Source organism: Papio anubis, chromosome 1 (assembly GCF_008728515.1).
Source record: "Papio anubis isolate 15944 chromosome 1, Panubis1.0, whole genome shotgun sequence".
Lineage (NCBI taxonomy): Eukaryota > Metazoa > Chordata > Mammalia > Primates > Cercopithecidae > Papio > Papio anubis.
Window position 1 is genome coordinate 52854779 of NC_044976.1, and position 24285 is coordinate 52879063.

The 24285-nt window shown below is 48.7% G+C and overlaps 1 protein-coding gene and 2 long non-coding RNA genes across 6 annotated transcripts in view; 1 reads left to right on the forward strand and 2 right to left on the reverse strand.

Moving 5' to 3' along the window:
• Positions 1-24285, reverse strand: part of SSBP3 (single stranded DNA binding protein 3) — a 179402-nt gene that overhangs the window by 150403 nt on the left and 4714 nt on the right. The gene's annotated exons all lie outside the window — the stretch shown is intronic.
• On the forward strand, positions 1762-4727 carry LOC103885412. Its single transcript, XR_001905287.1, has 3 exons — positions 1762-1850; positions 2433-2542; positions 4642-4727. It is a non-coding gene; the product is annotated as an uncharacterized LOC103885412 (long non-coding RNA).
• Positions 17423-18749, reverse strand: LOC116275936. Its single transcript, XR_004185387.1, has 2 exons — positions 17621-18749; positions 17423-17581 (listed from the first exon to the last, which is right to left on the reverse strand). It is a non-coding gene; the product is annotated as an uncharacterized LOC116275936 (long non-coding RNA).

Here is a 24285-nt window from a genome sequence, read left to right on the forward strand (position 1 = left end):
ACCCCGTGACCAACAAGTCATGACCATGACAATGCTAACTCCCACGCAAAGAGCCTGGCCCCTCTGTTACAAGTCCAGGTAAGCTTTTGTCAGCTTTGCAATAAAAAGCATTAAATGACAAAGCTTTTCTAGAGACCGAAAGAGAGGTAAGGCCCTCTCTCACCTCCAAGACACAGAGTCCCCAACCAAGGGCATTTAAAACATTCCACTCTGAAAATGCCAGAGGGCTGGCAAAGAGACACTATGGTTAAAAGGCGAGCAATCAATAAATGAGGGGGGGGAGCCACAGGCCTCATCACCATTACTGAAGGCACACCCCCCTTCCCCTGGAATGGTTTCCCCACTCCAAAACCCAAAACTGAAACCCACGGTGCTCCTCGCTTTCCCCACAAGGTCTGCCTCCAGGCCCTGTCTGATAAGCCCTCAAGGTTACTCTGTAAACCTGAAGGGCAGGAGTGCTCCAACAGCCCAACCTCAGTGTGCTGAGTGCTTACTGTATACAGGCCACTGGGCGCACACTGAATCCTGAGAAGTGAGCTCTAGGCACTGCTGTCTGCTTCTTCTAGATGAGGATACTGAGGTTGAAGAAAGAGCAGGGTCACACAGGTGGCTGGAGGTGGGACACCCGCACCCAGGCTCTTAACACTCAGGAAGGGCAGTGCCCCCCACTCCCCGACCCAGCATCACAGCAGAGATCTCAGATCTGCTGGAGCATTTCCAGCGACAGACATCTATGAGACACATTTTTACAAAGCCACTGTTTTCATGTTCTAATGGATTCCTGTGGCTTGGGACAAAATTCCCAGAGGAAGCATCATACACAAAGCACAAAAATAATATATGTCAAACAACTTGGAGTGTTGGTGATACGTCCTAGAAAGGTGGGTTAGAAAACAAAAACTGGCTTTGATGACAGCATTTAAGACACTGATAACAAAAACGCATATGAAGACCTAGAATAAAATATTTCACGTAAATTGAAGGTGGAACATAGTATTTCTAAATTTATATGTTATCTTATTATTTTAAACATGTGTGGTTAAATAAATTAGATATTTTAAGTAAGGAAAAATACTTCCAGCAATAATGAAGCTGCGCCGATTCACCACAATTCTGCTCGGCCTCAACAAGGCACAAATCCACACCGAGTCTACCAAACCTCCCCAGGCCCCAGTCCCTTCACTCTCCTGACATGCAGGCCACACACCCCCAAAAAGCAGATGCCCTGAGACCTCCGGCCATCAGCTTAGAAACAAGGCGCCAGAGTTCCCATTTTTATAACAAATGAACTGAATCTAGCCCAACTTTCCCGTATTCTCATCAACTTTCTTTCATGGACAGATTTTCCCCAACTTACAGTTTTTCCTTCTGATTTTTGTTTAACCCCCTAGTTATCGCTAATCCTTGCTTAAAGGGGATTAAGACAATCATGTAACAAATATGGGTGCATCGCTACCCAGAAGTGTGGGTGGGGTTCTGTTACAGTGTGCATGTCCATATTTCTGGCCACTGCACAAAGAACCCCAAACCACTCAGAGCAGGAAAAAGAAGGGCTTTGGTGGAGAACCCAGGGCCCTTTACCAGGGAAAAGGGGTGGAAGGCCAGGTCTCGTGGCCTCAGCTACAGCCCCCAATCCCTCTGGCTGTGGCAGCAACATCCCCTCCAAAGCTGCTCCCTCTGAAGGGACGGCCAACAGTCAACGCCAAACTTCTAAATTAACTGCCACCTTTGGGGGCTGGGACGGCGGTTTGGTTCCTTTTAGTCCAAGGCGCTGACAGCCAGGCCTGCCCTACTGGCTCCTTCTGTTGTTTCGAGGGGAGTGAGGCCTGGGGCTGAGTTAAGTTTCGCTGGTGAGTGGCCGGCGGGCACAAAGGAAGGAACCGCTGGGGGAGGGGAGGCCGCAGAGCTGGAGGGCTGGGACAAAGGGGACAGGAGACAAAGGGACAGGAAAAGAGAGCCCGCTTTCTCCTCCTCCGAGGAAGGAACTCCCTATTTAGTCTAATATTTCACTCACACATCTCTGGGCAAGAAATGTCCCACTCAACATTTTCCGAGGTGGCTTCAGGTGTCTCCCACACCCTCCCCACCCACGCCAGACACAGGACACTGGCTCTCCTGGCCCCACCGCCTGGCCGGGTCCCCACCCGGGCCCACTTGTTCATAGTCAGCCAGGCTGCTTTTGACGGCTGCCTCCCTCCAGCCCCGATCTGCCACCCTGAAGAGAGACAAAGAATTATTTATTTGGAGAAAAGAAAAACCCTCAAAGTGTCAGCCAGTGACAGACATGACACTTGCTACACAGGAGCGAGATGCGGGTTTTCTAGTCCGCAGGAGGGCCTTCGCCAGCAACACACCTCGGCTACCCTGGGTGCCCTCAGATGCTCTCTGAAGCCCTACCTGTGCGGCCTTTTTCTGTTTTCTCTTTCCTTAAGACCACTGCGTACCACACCTGGAGGTTGTGAGAATTAACCTGTATCGAAAGTGAGTGCCCAGCACCAGGAAGGGGACGTCTGCAATAAACATGGCAAAATCTGAAAAGCAGGTGAGGGTCGACCGGGCTCCCAGGCTGAGACAACCGAACCCTCAGGGCTGTCTTCACTGAGACTCTTGATTTGTTTTGTTTTGATTTTGGTTGGAATTTGATTTGAGGGAAAGACATGATCCCACCACATTTTACATGAACAAAGCAAATCTGACATCCACGCCCAGGACCAAGCCAAAAGAGGCGGTACAATGGTATGGCCAGGAGGCTGGCTGGCTGTCACCATCGGCAGGGACAGTGGAAGAAAGCCAAGAGACACGGTGCCCCTTCCACAGACCACAGCCCTCCCTACTGCCACCCACTCCTTGCCCAAGCCAAAGTCCTGCTTTCTCTGGACGTCACTCTGTTCACCCAAATACCTAAGCCCCTACCATGTACCAGGCAAAGCACAAGGCAGTATCGTCCCTGCCCTTCCTGTAAGAACACAGCACGTCAAGTCCTTCCCGCTCGCCGTTCTAAAACACGAGGCTTTCACTCTGTGCCTGGCATTGGGAGCTCACTCATTTTTGGGGGCCGGGAAAGGGGCATTCCTAGTCTCCCAGTGGGGACAATGGGGCTGGAGGAGGGCCTCCGTTAGCGGAGAGAGCCTGTACACCCAGGGGTGAGAAGGCTCTCTGGTCAGAGAGGAAAATGGAATGTGTCCAATCTCGCCAGGGAAAGGCTGCTCCAGGCTCCTCCCTCCCCTAGGGTCTGGGCTGGGCGCCCAATTTGGTGGCAGCCTGAGCTCCCACACCAGGTCATAGGCAGACCTCCCCGCAGAGCAGCAGACACTGCTGTTTCACTGCTGTTCCAGGGTGAGTGACTGGCTCTGTGGTCTGGACAGGCTAAGTCACACCCCTCCCCTCCTCCTTTTTCCTTCCCCTCCCCATGATTCCTCCTCACCCACATGCCCAAATGCTTGAGTCTTGATTATACCCTGGACAGGACCCCAGCACCTGGCCTGCCAAATAATTAGACCCAGGAGCAGGCCACAATCGGCTCTGGATCAGAACCAGTGTCTGCTGCGTGCAGTGACAGCTTCTGTCCTCGTGAAAAGAACGCCGTGCCGACACATGCTCCGAGTTAAAAACATTTTCAAAAAGAAAACGGGAGGGGGAAAGAAGCCATCTGTATCTCAAGTCTGCAAGGCAGCTCTGGCCAGGGCCAGCTTCGGCTTCCTGAGAAGCTACGGTCCATCGTGGTCCCAGTCCAGGACCTCGGCTCTCACCTAGGGAGGGGTATTCCAGACAAACTCGCTGACTCACTGGAAAGGGTGGCTTTGCGGCCAACACCTGTGCCTCAGAGGTGACCACAGCCTAGTTGTAACGCCCAACCCCTAACCATGGGTTGGGGGTGTTGGTAAAGCCTAGAAAAATTAAGTCAAGTCTGACAGAGTGTGGGCCCCTGAAAGCTTCCTTAAAGTCAGTATATTAGGCAGGGCATGATGGCTCACACCTGTAATCCTAGCACTTTGGGAGGCTGAAGCGGGACAACTGCTTAAGGCCAGGAGTTTGGGACCAGCCCGGCAAACACAGCGAGACCCCCTCTCTACAAAAAAAGAAAAAAAATAATCTGACAATTGGCTGGGCATGGTAGTACATGCCTGTAGTTCCAGCTACTCAGAGACTGAAGCAGGAGGAGTTTGAGGCTGCACTCCATCCTGAGTGACAAGGTAAGACTCCAATACTTTTAAAAAAGAGAGAGAGGGCAGGAGTGGTGACTCACACCTGTAATCCCAGCACTTTGAGAGGCCGAGGCGGGTGGATCATGAGGTCAGGTGAGCAAGACCATCCTGGCCAACATGGTGAAACTCTATCTCTACTAAAAACACAAAAATTAGCCGGGCGTGGTGGCGTGCGCCTGTAGTCCCAGTTACCCAGGAGGCTGAGGCAGGAGACTCACTTAAACCCGGGAGGCAGAGGTTGCAGTGAGCTGATACCGCGCCACTGTACTCCAGCCTGGGTGACAGAGTGAGACACTGTCTCAAAAAAAAAAAAAAAAAGAGAGTCACTATAGTCTTCATTCTTTTAGTTTATGTCCTTATAGATTTGTGTTCCCAATAACCAATTTTTAACACACTTTTGCTAGAATAATAGTCTTATAAGGACATTTTGTTTCAGCTACATCTCCAGTTTATGCTCTCACCAAGGTGATCACCACTTTCTCCAAACTGTCACCCCCACCTGGGTGGGGCACCTAGCCGAGGCCCTCAAATGACTCGGCTCAACCAAGTCCACACCCGCCCACCCATGCTGGGACCAAAAGGTATCATTTACCACCACCTTACAGAGGAGGAAGCAAAACTCAGGTGAGTCCAAGCAACAAGTCCAAAAATGACAGAGCCAGCCAGCGCAGCAAGACAGGGTGACCCCACAATCTCATGAGGGGATGCTGGGAAGCATTCCTGTGCCTTCCTAGGGGACAAGTCAACTGGAACCAGCAGGATATATCTTATATTTAAAGATGTGCAGTTAGGCCGGGCATGAAGGCTCATGACTGCAATCCAAGCACTTTGGGAGGCCGAGGTGGGTGGATCATCTGAAGTCAGGAGTTCAAGACCAGCCTGGCCAACATGGTGAAACCCCATCGCTACTAAAAATACAAAAATTAGCTGAGCATGGTGGCAGGCACCTGTAATCCCAGCTTCTCCAGAGGCTAAAGAAGGAGAATTGCTTGAACCCAGAAGGCAGAGGCTGCAGTAAGCCGAGACTGTGCCACTGCATTCCAGCCTGGGCAACAGAGTGAGACTCTGTCTCAAAAAATAAAAAAGTAAAAAGTATATATGTGCAGTAACCTTTTATTTTTATTCTTATTTTTTACAGACAGGGTCTCACTATGTTGCCCAGGCTGGTCCTGAACTCCTGGGCTCAAGCAATCCTCCCACCTTCGCCTCCCAAAGTGGTAGGATTACAGACGTGACCCACTGCACCCAGCCAGTTAGCACTTTAAAATATATAAACGCCAAATAAAGGGGAGGAAAATAGTCTATGAGCTCTGTGAGGGCAAAAGATTTGCTGGTGTCTTTGCTTCCATAGCCAAACGGCAGAGGCATCAAATATTTAATGAATGGAAGACCAGACAGATTAGATGAATATGTCAGGAAAACAAGTATCTTCGATGACCTATGGGTGGATTTTTGGATAAAATATCTTCCTAAACTGATACTATTGGGACAATCGTAGCAGAAAGTAGTTGTTTAAAGGGGGTAAGCATTTTAGGCCCTTGGAAAAGCCCGGATGGCAGGCTTAGAAATAAAGAAGCCCCAGCAAGGCGTGGTGGCTCACGCCTGTAATCCCAACACTTTAGGAGGCTGAGACGGGTGGATCAGCTGAGGTCGGGAGTTTGAGATCAGCCTGACCAACATGGAGAAACCCCTTATCTACTAAAAATACAAAATTAGCTGGGCGTGATGTGTTGGCGCCTGCCTGTAATCCCAGCTACCCAGGAGGCTGAGGAAGGAGAATCCCTTGAACCCAGGAGGTTGCAGTGAGCCGAGATCGTGCCATTGCACTCCAGCCTGGCAACAAGAGTGAAATTCCATGACAAAAAAATAAAATAAAGAAAAAAATAAGTCCCAGCTGGACATGGTGGCTCACGCCTGTAATCCCAGCACTTTGGGAGGCCGAGGCAGGCGGACTGCCTGAGCTCACGAGTTTGAGACCAGCCTGGGCAACACAGTAAAACCCCGTCTCTATTAGAATACAAAAAAAAAAAAAAAATTAGCCGGGCGTGGCGGCGTGCGCCTGTAGTCCCAGTTGCTCGGGACGCTGAGGCAGGAGAATTTCTTGAACCCAGGAGGCGGAGGTTGCAGTGAGCAGAGATTGCGCCACTGCACTCCAGCCTGGACGACAGAGCGAGACTCCGTCTCTAAAAGGAAAAAAAAAAGAAAAAAGAAAGAAGTCCCTGTACTACAGTGTGGCTAGACCCTCCTTGAAGAACAGATAAGAGCCATTCACAATTAGAAGCAACCCTGCACACAGAGACCACAGCCCCAAGCCCTAAGCCACCCACACTGGAATCTTGTTTATCCTTGGCTAAGCAAACGCAAGTCTTCTCAGATAATGCAAAGGTCAACTGCAGACTTGTATGGCCTGATAAAATCGCCACCAACCCTGAATTACAGGTGGTTCAATAATAAAATATTTCCACACAGTTATGAGGGAGAGAGAGAAATCAGAAGGGGGCTATTTTCCATCATCCTCCGTTAACACCCCACTAAGACACAGGCTGAGTGATGGAGTTCTGGATTCCAGACCACATCCCTGTCCACCCTATTCCCCAACTCCCTTTATAAAAAGCAAGAACTGGGCAGGAGAACAGTCACGGGGCTTCTAGCCTGAGAGGCCTCAGAAGTTGTCAAAAGGCTGGGTTAACTGAACAGAGAGCATTTTCCCACACACCTCTGAGGACACTTCACATCTGAAGCTCCATCAATGAGTCAAAGACCTACTTCAGAAAAGAAAGGCAAACACCAAGGCCAGGGCTCGAACTCAGCAGACGAACTTGGACTTGTTCTGAGGGCTTTAAGACTTCAGGGAGCTGTTCAAATGCACAGACTGCACAGAGAGGCCCTGGGAGGTGGGCAGCCTCCTGATCCTCCCTGATCACTCTTTCAGTCAACAAATGTTAAGTGGGGATCCACCAAGCGTCAGGGCCTCAATTTACAAGACCCACCACAAGCTCTGCCCCCAGAGGCTCAAAGATTATTAGAAGTGTCTCAGAATCACGTGATGTCTAAACTGAGACATGAAAAATAAACAGGGTTCCCCGAGAGGAGAAAGAATGGCAGCAAGTGCTCCAAGCTGGGAGAACAGCCTGTGCAAAGGCCCCAAGGCAGAGAGCTGGCCCTTCCCTAACTACAGCCCAGGAATCTCAGGCTGCACATTCCACCCCAACAACAAAAATAGACATCTTTTTTTTTTTTAATGTTAGGTCCCCAAATAATTTTTATTTCAAAACACAGAAATATTCCATTAAGTCCCTCTAAAAATTTTTTTTCCAACATACAAGGCCCATCGCCTTCTTATCTCTCCCCCTTGACCACCTTTCCATTTCTGCAGTGGTTTTCCAAAAGCAGTAGCTTCTATTCCTAAACAGTTCACATGGGCCTCCAGTTGTGGACACACCCTATCTCCTCACTGGCTACTGGTGGCCCCAGCTGCATGTTCACTTCTCTAGAGCAGGCCTGGGCAGGCACAGGGAAGGACAGACTTCCTAACCAAAAGAAAAGAGCAAACCACAGGCCGGGAAGGAAGTAGGAAGTCATCCTGAGCACAGATCCCTAGATGAGGCCTGAGCACAGCCCCTGGTGGCAGACAGTGGGCAGTCCCTCCCCAGATGGACTGGGGAAGCTGGCACTTAGGAAGAGAAAGATTGTTTAGGGACAGGGAGCAGGATGAAACACTTCCCTGGCCCTTCTCAAGGACATGGTGTGTGCTGGGGACATATAAACACTTCTAACCTAAAAGCATTTGGCTCCCTTGGCTGTCTTTGTCCTCACCCCTGCTCCCCACCAAAAACAGACTTCAGGAAGAAAATGAATCAAGTTTTACAAGCTTCCCTATTTACCCAGGGCTACAAATCTATCAGTGGGTAAGCTTTTAAAATGTTCTCTCTCCTAGTACTGTCCCTTCCCTTCTATCTACCACTGCCCCCAGCCCCAAACACACACACACACACACACACACAACCTCTTACGGGTTTCTTTAACCTTGACTATGGATCCTGTGTCTGAAGGAGGAATTCCAAATTCAGAATACACACGAGTCCACCATTCATAAATACTTCCTGCTTTTCATTCCACTCCTCTCACTTATTCGTGTTTCTAAACGCGCCCCAGAATCATGCCTAAGCACAGATACCTTCCTTTCAGCCTCTCATTCTTTCATTCCTGAAATATCTTCTAACATGCTCTGCTTCATTATCTCAAAGCAGTACTGCAGGCTGAGTACAATTCCCATTTTACAGATAAGGACACTGAGGCTCAGAGGTTAATCAACTGGCACAGGTTACACTCTGGATGAAGGCTCTTGTGGGGATTATAACCCAGGCTGCTTAACCTTCAAAAGCTCTCATTCTCTGCACCTTGGGTCCCCAGTATCCCACATCCATCAGACACAAAAACTAAAGTTGTTTCCTTTTTCAAGGAAAAATGACCCATTCTGGATCATCCACAGCTTTAAATATTGCATCTTGAAAGCTAAAGCCCATTTTAACTGATGCTTCAAAAAGTATCATGGAAGACTCAGCCCACAAGAAAACCATCCAGAAAGTAGAGACTGTGCATTAACATGCGGCGTGGTTCAGTGCAGTTCTAGAGGCACAGATGTTTAGGATGGCTCTCCCTCAAGACAGGGATGCTGCTGTCCAGTGGGCAGTCAGGGGCCTGGGGTTACAGCTTCAACCCCTCGCTCCCCACAGAAGGAGGGGTTTCCTTTGTGCAAGGAAAAGCAAGGGCTGGGTGGCCTTCTTGCAGTGGCCCATGAGCCTATTCTTAGGATTGACATCCTTCAGATAAATTTTATCCTTCAGATAAAATGCCCCATGGGCACAGCATCTTACAGAGGTGCCCACATCATAAACTCCCAGGAGCTGGGGAGGACGGGGAGATGGGATGGTCCCCTCTGGCCAATGAGGGGATCCACACTGTACTGGGGCCCTTGGCTGGAAGCAGCTCAGGTGTTCTCACCCCCAGTTTCAAGGTTGCTCATATCCCGTATTCCAGTGTCAGCAGGGGAAACGGGGGGAAGCAACGACATAGCGTTCACCAGAAAAACAAAGCAGGAAGAAGGACCTACTCCATCTTCAAACCCATCTACCCGAACCATGCTAAATTACCTGGCTGGCTTCAATCCATAATCCATAAACTGATCCTACTTTTTTTTCTGTTTTAAGAGACGGAGTTTCACTATGTTGTCATAAGCATGATCATAGCTCACTGCAGCCTCCAATTCCTGGGCTCAAGCAGTCCTCCTGCCTCTGCCTCCCGAGTAGCTGGACTATAGGTGCACACCACCTCACCCAGCTGAACTGGCCCTACTTTCTGATCCCATGTTCCTTCCAAGCAAGAGGCCTCTCTCCTGTCATCCCCAGCTACTACTTAACGTGAGTCCCTTCTTCTTGCCTGTCAGCACCCGCCCCCAGTACATTCTCCCCCTGACCCTCCACAACAGGGCACCTCATTCTCCAGCTCTCAGCTTTCCTCTGGCAGTCGGCAAAACTTATTCTATGAAGTAAGAAGGTCCATTCCATCCGTCCATCTTCCTGAGATGCCGGTGTATGAGAAGACACTTGATACAGCACTGGGTATGATTACTCACACGTGCTGGTGTCCCAAAGAGCCCACTGGGCTTCCTTCACAGGGGATTCCTCCCCGGATCATTTACTATTGCTTATAGTTTCCAGGGCACTGGCCAGAAAAAAGCCTGAAGTTGAGAGAATCAGGGAGACCCTCAAAAAGAACTCAATAATTCGACCACTTAGAGCTGAAATCCAACCTCTCATTGACAGCAAAAACGGAGCTGCCAAAAACCAAGCCATGCCTCTTCAAGAAAGGAAGGATTTCCAAGTAACCCTTTCAACTAAATCCAACGTGGGCTCTTTGCTGAAATTCCTCCTACTCTACAGAAGGGCCTTCTCGGATTATTTTCCTTCAAAAACACATCATTTACACATTGAGTGTCTTTACTTTCCAAACCATTCAGAATTAGGGAAAGGGGGGAAAAACACGTCTGTTTCTATTTGAAACTGTCAAAATTAGCATTCAGTAATTAAAAATCACACCCTTTCTCTTAATAACCTAACCAGCATGATACAATCAGGTTGTGCCAACTCTTTAATCTAATTGACTAATTACAGATTTTAATTTAGTCAGTTACTGAACAACTGTTGACAATTTGTTTTCATTAGGGACAGAACAGAATAAATATTTAGGCTTCCAGTCACAAAGACTCCTGCGATCGGCTCTCCACCGTGACCCCAACTTCAGAGCGAGCTTTGGCTCCATCAATATCCTCAGACACAGGTACCCTTGCTGCACTCAAGTCACTTCTCAGCGAGGCCCTGAGCCAGAACAAGCCTTCCCAAAAGTCCCTCTTAAGGCAAAAGCCTTACGTACAAGCAGCGGCCTCCATTCCCAAAGTACAGGCAATTCCCAAATTCACACACGTCACTCAAGAAGTGGCAAACACTTAAATGTTGTGAAGAAAAATAAATTCAACGCTACATGTCACTGGCTTTTAAGCAACAAAATAAGTTAACAGTCAAAATAGGTTTATCTGCATTCATCTCACCGAGAAGCAAACTGTCACTGACATTTTTTTTTTAAGACACACGTTTACAGGTTTCTACTGAAATGATCCAATTCTTTCAAAGTGCATTTTTCCTCAAAGTCCCCATCTCCCAAAGTCATGCAAAAGTTTGTCAAAGTAGCAGCATAGCTCAAAGGTAGAGTGGGGCCCTGGGTTCAAATCCCAGCTCTACTATCTAATGACTTCATAACAATGGGCTCATGCCTTCACTTCTCTGAGCCCTGGCTTCCTCATCCAAGAAATGGGGTCATAACAGCCCCTACCTTGTAGAGTGTTACAGGGATTAAATGTCATGCCCACATACAGTGCCTGGCCTGGGGTAAATGCAGTAAATGGTGGTTACTGCAGTTTCAGAAACTGTTGTTGTATCCCTCACTGTCCCCATGCTACAAATTAGGAAAGAACGCAGACAATAATCTGTCAAAGGTTACCAAGCTATTAAGTGGGAAAGCTTGGTGGAAAAGGATGATTTCTGGACTTGTTGTCCAGTGATCCATCTCCTACAGGTAATGCCAGCTCAGAACCGCAGGGAATATGGGACCCCTGCCTTGGGATATCTGTAGGGAGAGGAGGCTCTGCAGACGGGAGCTGTCCATGCAGGCTCTTAAACCCCCAGTGTGTCTACCCTCCAAGCTGCACTGCCCTAACAGAGAAGCCTTGCACAGCCAGGAGAGCAGGGGTGGATGACCTACAGAGGGCTCCGCCATCTCCGGAGAGAACACTGCATTCTAACCTTCCTCAGTCCTGAGGGAAACATGAGGGATGCCCCTCTACAGAGGTCAACCCTGGCCAAGCCAGGACAAAGCGAGAAGGCACCACTGCTAGGTGGGTCCTGCCTAAGGATTCTAACCAGGTCCCTGGAAAACTTTACTGGGGGCTCTTGAGCCATTGCTAATATTAAGTTCTAGAAGAATCGGGTCTGCCTCAATTGACATGGAACTAAAATTTCCAATGTGTTTCTGTTGACTAGAATTCTGTTCTACCAACCTGGTGTGCTCACGTTGGTTCCTCTGAGGTGATGAGAAAGTCTCATCAGCAGCTATATAGTTCTCGTTTTCCACATTTCTTCATTAAAATTAATGGTGACTCGATGCATGCAATCTCTTTGTAAATAAAATATTTTCAAGCGTGGAGTCCACAGGGGGTGGTAGGAGATTTAATAAAAGGGGGCCTTTTCAGTGAAGAGAGAGGAGAGAGAGCAAACCTTTTCTTTGTTACATAGGTCCCAAAGCCAAGATGTTTTCTTCCTGGATGAGGTCATTAATAAACCAGCCCAATCCCTCTACCCACAGAGAAGCACCGCACCAGTCAGGAACCCTACGAGCCCAGGCCAGGCTTCAGCTGGCTCGTCTCGCTCAGGACCCACCTGGTCCTGCCAGTCTCAGCATCAAACCACCCCAGGCTGGGCAGGAGGTCATCAATTAACGAGACAGAAAAGATGCCAAATCTGGACCAGGCACAGTGGCCCACACCTGTAATCCCAGCACTTTGGGAGGCCGAGGCAGGAGGATCACTTGAGGCCAGGAGTTTGAGACCAGCCTGGGCAACATGGCAAACCCTGCCTCTACCAAAAGAAAAAAAAATAGAAAAATTAGCCGGGCATGGTGGCACATGTCTATAGTCCCAGTTACTTGAGAAGGCTGAGGTGGGAGAATCACCTGAGCCTGGGGAGGTTGAGGCTGCAGTGAGCTGAGATCATGCCACTGCACTCCAGCCTGGGCAACACAGCGAGACCCTGTTCCAAAAAAAAAATTTTTTTTTTTTTTTTTTTTTTTTTTTATTAAGAAGACTAACCTATTAAGTCTACCTTGCCCATGGCTGAATCCCTCTAAGTGCCTCCATTTCCTTCTCTACAAAATAGGAATAACAGAACTTAACCCACAGGGCCGTTTTGAGTATGACAACAGACAAAACCTAAAGCACTTACAACAGTGCCTGGCATACAGTTAGTACCCAATAATTGTTTGCTATTGTCATCAGTTCTTCTGTCATGAAACAGGAGGAATGCCTGTCCTCTATATTACCCAACAGGGAAATAACGAAGAATGCCTTTTAAGGGTCGGAACACATAGTAAGTGCTCCATAAGCACCGGTTTGCTTTGTTAAATAGAAAATTCATTATTACTAAGCCATAATGCTGTCATTTAGAAACTCATCCCTCACCAAGAACTCACCACCCCAACTACCAACGGTTAACCTCCCATGAAGACTTGTCACTCTCTAAAATCCCGGGGACCAGAGGCAAACATCCTGATTTCCTCCTAGTCTTTTCTCGTCCAGCTCCCTCTGAAGAAGAGGCTGCCAGCAAAGTAACACCAAAGAAAGTATGTGGCGACAGTCAACTAGATTTAAGTTCATTTTCTGTAGCTTGGGGTCAGAATCGACTGAAGCACTCTGGTGATCAAGTTTTCTGCAATTCCCTATTCCACGCATTAGCTCGCTGACAGAAATTCACTGCGGTATTTAAAGTGGCAGCCATCACAACTAACTCAAATTGTATTGGCTTCCCCGATGCTGAAATGCTCTGCTGAAACCATCAATTGGCCAATTCGGAGATAACGTGGTGGCTGAAATTCCCTGTCATGCTGTAAAATCCCCTTTTGAAGCGGCTCACCAGCGCGGAGATCGTGGAGAGCCTTGCCTGGAGCTGCGGGCCAGGGCCGCCGCCCGTAACACAAGCGGGCTCCGAGCGGGATCTGGCCAGCAGGCGGGTGGCGCTGCCAAGAGGAAGAGCCTCCAGAGAGAGGATAACATTTTCTACTGGAAGCCTTCTAAAAGCCGGCAAGCAAAGACCGGCAGCGCGCACACGCCCGGCACCAGGCCTGCCCACTGGGCCGTCTGCCCCCTCAGCACCAGCCGGATGGCCAAAGCCACAGGAAGCTCTCGGCCTCTCCCAAAGAAAGCTGCAAAATTCCTAAAGGATGGCACAGACACAGACACGAGCGTCAGTCTCTTAGGTGGAGGTTTTCTCAAGTCAGTGGTGGCCCCAGGCTTGCTGTGTCACCAGCCTGCTCTAGCCTCAGTGTCCCCATCTGGAAACTGAGTGTCTCCTTCTTCTTGCACATCTGAAACAGCCTTCTCAAAGGGGACTACAATTCACAAAGCATTTGCACGAGCTCTCACCCAACTTCCAAAAAGCTGGAGGGGCAGAAAAAAGCTGGCCACTGTTTCCTATCATTTTGCAGATACCAGACAACTTACCCAAGGCCATCTGAAAGAATCAGATCTTGTACTTTGGTCATCCAAGTCCAAATCCCATGTATGGTCCACAACACTGCATCTAATGACAAAGACCGGCAGGCAGCGGGCGCCGGGCAATAACTACCCACCAACCACCTGCTATTTCCATCCAGTCTGTAAAGCTACGCTCTGCCCCTCTCAGAGCTCAAAGCACTGCAGCCGTATCCCGGAATGTGGGAGAGGCCTGCTCCCCCCAACTGCCTCCTCTCTCAAACAGCCTTTTGTGACTGGGAAAGAAGGATCAGAGGAAAACCTCAGGCAGTGGCCCCAGGGAGCAGTCGTGCTTCTTAAGGTCAGAGGACTGTGAAACAGAAGTGAAATGTCAGGCGCTTCACCCAAACACACAAAGAGCAGGGGACACAAAACCTGCCCTGGAAGCTGTGCAAACAGCTGTCACCAGGAGGGGACAGGGAATTTGGGAGGCTGGGTCAACCTGGGTCAGACAGGATGCCTTACGACCTATGCTCACCACCGCTACTGCCTGAGCCCTGTTCAGACACAAGCTCCACAGGGGGTAAGGGACCCCCCCCCCCACCTCAATCACAGACAGGCAGGAGGAGCCGCCCCACAGCCAGCCAGCAGGGACAGGCTGCAAACTTCTCCAGCTCTGCCTAGAGAGCCACGTGGACTCAGCAATGAAGAAGAGCGTCCCTGCACTCCCAAGCCCTCTCCTCCCGCGCCCACTCCAGAGTGGTCCAGGCCACAGTCCCACCCCCTCCAACGGGAGCTGTTGCTTACTCTGCCTTCAATAAGCATCTGTTGAGACTTTCTGTGCATTCAATGCACTACGACTATGGCAGCAAACCACAGAGACAAAGATACCAGGTGCCTGCCAGGCACCACTCTGAAAGCACAAGAGGTGGTGGGGGAACAATTCCCCGAGAACTCTCTAAGGGATGGATCATTTCCTTCTAGTACAGATCTGGAAACTGAGGCTCAGCAATTGCTTGTCGCTTGACACAAGTCACTTAACTTGTAGGAACTAAGATTCAGTCTCAGCTGTCTCTGGGCAAGTGGCCTTCTGACTTTGCGTTGAGCCCCAAAATAAGGCAAATTCTACAACACAAACCCAGGGCACACTTACTTTTATATGCACACGTAAAACACTGAAAACAGACATTTCCGGACACAATACTTGTGTTTACTCTGTGTAATACGGTTGTCTCTTTTGATAATTACCAGTCATGACCCACTAAGTTGGTTTCATGATGGACTAATGGGTCACAGCTCACAGTTTACAAAACAATGCTTCACCATGTGCCCCTTGTCCATCTTCATTAAAACATGTACTTAACACACTTGATGCCTGGGCAGGAATCAAATCCTTCTCACTTCTCAAGGCTCAGAGCCTCGCTCACCGACCTCAGAATCTTTTCAAGACCTGCGACAGGCACCAGGAATGGGGTAGCAGAAAGGGCAAGAAGTTCTTCCCCTCAAGGAGCTTTCATTCCAGAAAGGGGAAGGGAAGAGACACAACCTTAGCTGAAATAACTCTCCTTCCAGGCAGCTGGTAACAAACGACTAAGAGAGTTACAGAGTTAGTTCCTGGGGAAAAAAACAAAAGAGGGATGTCTTCCCATAGGTGTCGTCCTGGCAGGCCTGGTAGAGGCAGCCACATTCCAGGCTAGCATCAGCTCTACAGAAGGAATAGTTGGCAGGTGAGGAAAAAACCCTCTCAGGTGGTACGGTAACAAGCAGGAATCATGGTGATGAGGCCAAAGTGGCTGGGGAAAGTGCCTGTTCCAGATTCCTAGAAAACGAGAAGTCACTGGGAGAGGAGAAAATGGACAGTGATGGGACAACTTCAGGCCAGGTGCAGGCCAGGAGCATCTGAGCGTCCACTCTCTTCTCATCCTCACAAGCACCCTGGCTGGCTTGGAAGCTGCATATGTGACTTGCTCCTCCAATCACTGGGGCGGGGAGAACATATGTGACTTGCCACCACAATCCCTCAGGGGTACCTGAAACCCAGGGATCCAGAGAGCTGATCAACAGGGGAACCAGCCCAAGATGGTTCACACTTCACAGGCACACACCTCTCACCCCAAGGTCATTCTGCTGGCCCCTTGTTATCAGTCACTGAGAACACTGCCCATCAGGAAGCCAGGACTCAGAGCAGGCCGGAGGTGAGGTAAGAAAAACGACAGCACAGGCCGGGTGTAGTGGCTCAGGCCTATAATCCCAGCACTTTGAGAGGCCCTGACAGTAGGATCCCTTGAAGCCAGAAATTCAAGACCAGCCTAGGCAACAAGCAAGACCACGTCTCTACAAAACATCAAAAATAAATTTAAAAAAAGAAAAATGACAGCACACATTTATGCAGAACTTACACTGTGCTAGGCACTACTATATATGGTGTGTATGTGTGTAAACTTAATCTTTATGACCTTATAAAGGTATACTTTATTTTTTTATTTTTTTGAGACTGAGTCTTGCTGTATCACCTAGGCTGGAGTGCAGTGATGCAACCTCGGCTCACTGCAACCTCCACCTCCTGGGTTCACACTATTCTCCTGCTTCAGCCTCCAGAGTAGCTGGGACTACAGGCACCCACCACCACGTCCAGCTAATTTTTCTCTTCTTAGTAAAGACAGGGTTTCATCATGTTGGTTGGCCACGCTGGTCTCTAATTTCTGACCTCAAGTGATTCGCCTGCCTCGGCCTCCCAAAGTGTTGGGATTACAGGCGTGAGCCATGGCGCCCGGCCTGGTATACTTTATTAACCCCATTTTCCTCCGGAGGAAGTTGAGGCTCAGAGGTTACTTAAGGTGCCCATGTTTGCATAGCTTGTAACTGCAACAAGGCAAAGGAAAGAAAGCATCCTGTACTCCTGATGAGGCTTGCAGGTTTGAGTTCTACTGGTAACTTCTCGCAGGGCACTTTCCCCTCTGGGCATGTTTCTTTAGCTACCTGAAACAACACTAGGTGACCTCCAGTTCCATCACCTGCAATCCCGCTATTTATATCTAGGATAAATATATATTTCACTACAACACAGGGGTGGGACTGTTTACCTCCCCGCACCGCGCCCCCAACTCCATATTGACTCTGTATCTTGGTCTCTTAGAAAAACAAGATCATGGCCGGGCGCAGTGGCTCACGCCTGTAATCCCAGCACTTTGGGAGGCCGAGACGGGCAGATCACGAGATCAGGAGATCGAGACCATCCTGGCTAACACGGTGAAACCCCGTCTCTACTAAAAATACAAAAAAAAATTAGCCGGGCGCGGTGGCGGGCACCTGTAGTCCCAGCTACATGGGAGGCTGAGGCAGGAGAATGGCGTGAACCCGGGAGGCAGAGCTTGCAGTGAGTGGAGATCGCGCCACTGCACTCCAGCCTGGGCGACAGAGCGAGACTCCGTCTCAAAAAAAAAAAAAAAGAAAGAAAAACAAGATCATTCCCCACAATTCTTTTTAAGCCCACATCTCATCCTGGACTGCATCTGTCTCTTCAACTAGACAGTGAGCATAGTAGGAGCTTGGTAACCTCAAAACACGGTAGTGTCTTATTCTCCTGGTTCTGACCACATTGGCTTCTTTTTCTTTTGACTTCCTGGTCTGACAGCCGCCTGATCAAGGCCTCAGGATCACCCCAGGAAGTCAAAAGAAAAAGAAGCCAATGTGGTCAGAACCAGCTTCCCTGCCATGGCTGGCACTTCCCTTCTCAATCTCACTGTCTCCTTAAGACTCCTTTTTTTTATTATATGTGGGAATCCCACAAAGGGGATTCCCACATACAATAAAAGGGGAAAATTCCCTCATACAACAAAAAAAAAATCAGGGACAGTCTGAGCACCTGCCAGGGCAGGATACCTACCAAAGAGAACAGTCCAAGACCCCTCATTTCATCCCTGTTAACAAAGACACAGGATTTCACAGCACAACCAACTTTCCCTGGACAGCTTTCCAAGCCTCTCTCACAGCCATCCCCATGGTGGGCTGCGCCAGGACAACCCTTGAGCCTATTTTACAGTAAAGAGATGGACCTTGAGAAATGAAGGCCCCCACAGCTATCAAGGACGTGAAGCTGAAATGCAAATCTAGATTCCTGCTGATGCCAAGCTTCATGCCCTCTGGGCCTTACCACTTAAGCCATGCAGTGGCCACACGTGGGAGTGGGAGAGGACCATTCTGCCCAACACAGATAAGGCACACAGACATCTCAGGGGAGCATTTATCAGTACCAGTCTGTGACAGGACTGCCAGCTCTGCCCCTTGAGAGGGTGCGGGGGTGACACATGACAGCAGGGACGGGCAGTGGGGGGGTTAGAATCAATTCTCCCTGGATACTGAGGGATGACTGTACTATATTACTTAACTCTCACAACCACTATGCAAAGGAATCACCATTCCTCCATGCTACAGATGGGAAAACTGAGGATCCCGGCCAGGAAGTGAGGATCCCTGACGATTTCCAGCCAGGAAATGACAGAGTAGAAACTAGAATTCACATGGGAGTCTAAGCCACCAGTCAGAACCCAAACCCTTTAAAATCCAGAGGATTCAAAACCCAGGAAAAGAAATGCAGAACACAGAGAGAAACACTGCTAAAACTCATCTTGCCAAGGCTACAAAAACCCCATTACCAGCCAGGCGCGGTGGCTCACGCCTGCAATCCCGGCACTTAGGGAGGCTGAGGCAGTCAGATTACAACGTTAGGAGTTCGAGACCAGCCTGGCCAAGATGGCGAAACCCTGTCTCTACTAAAAATACAAAAAATTAGCTGGGTGTGGTGGCACATGCCTGTAATCCCAGCTACTCAGGAGGCTGAGGCAGGAGAATCACTTGAACCCGGGAGGCAGAGGTTGCAGTGAGCTGAGATCGCACCATTGCACTCCAGCCTGGGCAACAAGAGCAGGGAAGAAAAAAAAAAAAACATTACCCCAGTGAATCAAAAACAAACAATCATGATTGTCTATTTGCTGTAAGCTCCCAGCAACATGTATTAAAGAGTTTATGTGAATCGTCTAATGTACTTGTGCCATGGTCAGAATTATTACCAAGCTAAAAAAGATTAATTTTTCTAAATACTCTAAACCCTCAGACACTATTATAAAGGCTACAGCTAGTGTAACATTTCTGTTATCTTGGCTGACAGACCCCCAAGCACACACACCTCCCTGCCACTTCTCCCTGTTAAGGCGTAAACACACACAGTCTCATACAGAAAGAGGCAGGGAAGACAAGGGAAGGAGGCACCCTTGACCTGAGGTTCTCCACTTGAGAACCTGCCTCCCTCACAAAATTCAGACGACCTAAGGAACTGTGAGGAGAGCTGGGTGTCTCCCAGCTCCCTCTGAGTGCTGGCTGGCACAGAGCTAACTCTCAGTCCAAGTTTGCAAATGCTTAGCTAACAAAGATGGCATTATGCGAAAGATTGGTGCACACTGCTGGTCTGGGAGTTCAAATGAAGTGACCACTGCCAAAAACTTTGTTTGGGTCCCCACCACTCCCCCCGCCCCACCTCCTGCCTTGAAATAAAGGGCAAGGATTTGCAATTTGGGGTCTTGCCGCCACTTGAAACCCATTAAGGTGGCTGCATTACTCGGGTTCTGGCAAAATGCAATTCCAGTTTCTCATTTAATGTTTAATTAGCTACCGATGGAGGAGTCTGGCAGCCTCTGGGGTTAAGAGGAATTGCAGAAAACGGGGCGGGAGCCTAAAGAGGGGCCGCAACCCAAAGCCTCCGCTCCAAGGGGAATGGGGGAGAGGGAAAAAAAAGTGTGTATGTTTTGTGTTTTTAATCTGCCACACAAGGGTGCCAAGGGTCAGAGCCAAAGGCAACACCGTGAACTTGCCAGGACCTCTGGGCAGATAGCTAGCCTGGCTTATCACGGGGCAGCACACTCCCCCAGCTCCTTGAAGCCCAGCTGCAAGCCTTCTCCACCTATTCCAGCCTGCACTGCCACCCTCTCATCCCCCTCCCCCTAAAGGGTTCTGGCAGGCATGGACACTCCCTGCCTGGCAGGAACCTCAGCTCAGCACATCCAAGGAGAGCCCTCTCAAATATCACTTTGCTATTTCAAACCCACCAAGGACGCTGGACCCCTGCCACACAGCCACAAATACCTCAGCGCCAGCCCACGCCCACGACTCTGGGGTACTTTCTTGCTTTAACCAACCCTCCTCAAGGCAAAGTCTCCCCTCTGCTGAGGAAGGAGTCAGCAGAGTCTTGCTGGGGTGGGAGCACAGGGCCAGGAAGCCAGCCTCACTGAGGTAGAGCACAAAACAGTCAAGATGAAAGGGAACTCAGGTCTACAGAGGAAGGAAACTGAGGCAAGCAAGGAAAATTCATCAAGGTCATGGAACTCCATGTCCATTTCACTCCCAAAGTTCTTCACCGGGAATCATAGAGGGGCCTGGGGTTGGAGCAGCTGTCCCTGAACCTCCCGAAACCATGCACAAGTCCCCTCTATGAGGGCTTTCTGGAAATACTGTCCACAGCTTTTACCACATTTTCCCTGCCAAAAGGTACAAGCCACTGCACCACAGCAAACCCGCTTCCCAGAGTTCAGGTCTCACCTCTGCCAGTGACTCTGCAATTCACCTTGCAGAGGCTCCGTTCAAATTCTGTTAAGTTCATGTCTTCAGTGAACATGTGGGGGGGCACCAACCAGCATACCTGGTGCCAGATATGCTTCAGGTCAACTGCAAATACCTCCCCTCTGTTTTGCAGGGATTCTCTATCAAGTAAGTGTCAATAAAAGCTGTGAGGTAAAACTAGAAAGATGAAGGATTTCTAGTCTCAGCTCTGCCAACACCTGGCTGCCTGCCCTTGGACAAGCCACCTAAACTCTAGGGTTCAGTTTCCTCATCTGTAAAACAGGAGTGAGATTTTATAACGAAACCCAACCAACAAGGCAGCTGCAAAGCCCAACCACAACCACACGAATGAAAACGTGTTATAAAAAAGTGCAGCAGGTATGTGTGGTGTAAGAATCCATCGCTACTCTCTAGTCTCTTTAGCTCAAAGGCCACTCATTTCTTGGCCTTCCAAATGCCACTCATTTCTTGACACTGAAAGGAAAACACAAAATTAGCTACCACACAGGGGGAAAAGGATTGCTTATTGTTTGAGAAGGCACCAAAGACACTTCCCTGCAGGTCCACCTTGGAGAAGGTCAAAGCAGAGAAGGTGGCCAGGACACCACTGGGCGCATAGTAAGAGACGCTCATGCAGCTGGAAGTGTCCACTCTACAAAAGGTCAGGACCCAGACAACAGTGTCTAAGAGAACCCAAAGAGATGCCCCAATGGGATCCCATGGGCTTTTGTCAACACTCTGAGATGCACTGCTCTGGCCTGAGGGTAACAGCAAGGAAATTACAATGGGACCCTGACCCTCCTCCCACGGCCCGGGGACCTCTTCTGATTTAATGCAAACCAATTTATCAGAAAAGTCCACTCCAGACTTGAGTTCTCCAATGCTCCCATTGCCCTGTAAGCACTTCCTACCCACTGAAGACGGGTATGGTATCTGGGCTGCACAAACTCCCCAGACCCTAAGAATCTTTGGATCTCCCTGATAGAAAACAGAAGGGCAGTCAACAAACACTTACACTCGATTTTCTAAAAATCAGTTAAGGCAACTAGTTAACTAACTTTAAAATCACCTTGTTCAAGAGCACCCGCAACAGTTAAGTCTCTAAAAGAACACCATCCAACGCTCACTGACCCCAAGCGACTTACTCATTCTTACCGTTACCTGAACTCCTTCATACAATCAGAACATGTGCCTGCTACATGGAAGGTACTGTGGGAGCTACAGAGATGAACAGTTCACGGTCTCAACCACGGAAAAAATGAATAGGCTGTTGCCAGAAAGACAACCCTAAGTGAGAAGTTAGGTGGAATAGTGCGAACAAATGCTACTTGCCATGGGCCTGCAGGGCCAAGCCTGGTGGGCTTAGAAACACCCATTCCAGAGTCAGTCATGACTCCATGGGTGTGCATTCTAACTACCACTTCCCAGGCGGGAATTAACCGCTGTGTGCCTCAGCTGCTTCATCTGCAAAATGGAGTGAACAACAAGCCTTCTCTCATCGGGTCTCTGGCAGGATATGAGGGACTGAACTTACAGCAGTTAGCAGAGTGATCTGGCACATGGAAAGCTGCCAACAGAGGCTTTGTATAGATGGTTTTTATAGATATGGAGATGAAGGAGTGATCACAGAATGCAGAAAACTATCTCGTAAGTTCTCCAAGAAGGAGGTCTTAAAAGACGAATAGGATTTGAATGGGTAAGAGAGGAATGCACTCCAGGCAAGAGGAAGGAGTCAGCAAGAAGCTACTGCAATCATTTTAGCAAGAAGGAATGAAGGTTAACTAGACAGTAGTCACAGGAAGGGAGACACTAGATGAAGACTTGAGAAAGACAAAGAGAAAAGTGGGTTCCTTTTCCTAATTTTCTCAAGTTTTCCTCAGTTTTCCACTTGCTTCTCAGCTGTCACCCCTCCAACTCAATGCTACCCCTTAACTCCTTCATAATCCCCATTCATCACTCCATCCCTCCTCCCACATGCTGACTCTCGGGCCACATGATACCAGGTGGAGCCCAATTCAGGAAAAAATATTTTTACACCCCACACGTATGAAATGTGGGCCTCAATGAGGGTGAACTCATCTCTTAGTAGGATCTTCTAAATGTCAACGCCAACCTCAGTGATCTCTATACAATTCTACTGCCATTCCTTAGCAAATTACTGAAAGCACACCCATGTGCAAACTTTCACTGCCGCCATATTGTTTCAAGATGGAAGACTACACCACAAGTTGCCGAAGAGTCTCAAGTTTATAGAGCACCAAACTTAGTTAAATCACTAACTTCTCTGAAAGGTACAGCCAAAAAATAGCATAGATATGCTACATCAAGAGAATGAAACAGACACACCCACCCACCCCAGATTCTAAAATGAAACTATTTGCATAATAGTCAAAAACTAGCAACAGTGTTGGCTGTTCACAGGTTTAGGAAAAAAAACATGCAAGATTTTTACTAGGTAGAAAGGTCAAATTCACCAACTATTTTTATACAGCTGTGTACCTCTTAGCCTCCCTGAACATCCAGTTCAGGAAATCTTATCATCACCATGGGATTTTCCCAGAAGAACCACATCATAAGTGAACCAGTGACCTCTCCCTTTCACTACTACGTAAGTTTATCAGACCAGACATATCATTCACCAGCTTCTCTTTTTCAGCCCTGAAGAGGGCACAAGGACTGCTCAATTTCCTCAGTGTTCCTTTCCAAGAGCATTAACTTTTCATTCACAACAAAATTGCATCACATTGAATATTCTCAAAACCAGTGGGCCACCACCTGGGTCTCTACTCCTCATATTACAGGAGAAATTTTCACCATGAAGACATTTGACCACTTGTGAAACAACCAAATGGGTCTGGTCTCCCAGCCAATTTCAACCTCCACGTACAGGGAACTCAGATGGCTGGCCCAAGCAGGTGGGACCTAACGACGTTCAAGAAACCAACTCCCAAGCACCCACGGATTTCCAGGACCATTCCTACCCACTGCACGCAGAAGAGCAAGACCAATTAGATCACCTGCTATATGGACATGCTTAACCATCTATAGGGTCAGCAAGCAAAACTGAATGGAGGCTATGGAAGACCTTCAGACACATCCTCTTCCATCTCCCCAAGATGGGTCCTAACCTATTTCGTCGGATCTTCATGTGTGACTCCAATCCAGGTTTGAAACCTGCGTTTGTTTGTTTTTCCTGAACAGGACTGCTATGGGAGATGAATAGATGGCAGACAACTCTCTCGTAATAATTTCATAAATCTTAAGAAACTCATCCAGGTAGAAAGTGAATAATAGGGTAAAAAGAACTACAATCTGATGATGTTAACTATCTTCACAAGAATATTTTGGCCACAAGATTATGAACTAGCTGATGATCTCAGAGTACAAATCTTCTTAGTGGATACAGTATGAACCCACCCACACCAAACACACACACACACACCCCCCCTACATAATTTGAAAGATCGCTCTCTGGAAAGCAGAGCAAGAAAGTTCCATTCCACCAAATTCTCATTCAACTCCAAAACACAAGTTTCACACTGGGTTTCGTTTGTTACAATTTCTTCTGAAACCAACACTAAAGAGGCTTAGTCCCCTCTCAGCTAACTGTCCACTCTTAACGTAAGTCTCACATAGTTCTGAGTCCTGTACAACACCATTTAATTCTCCACA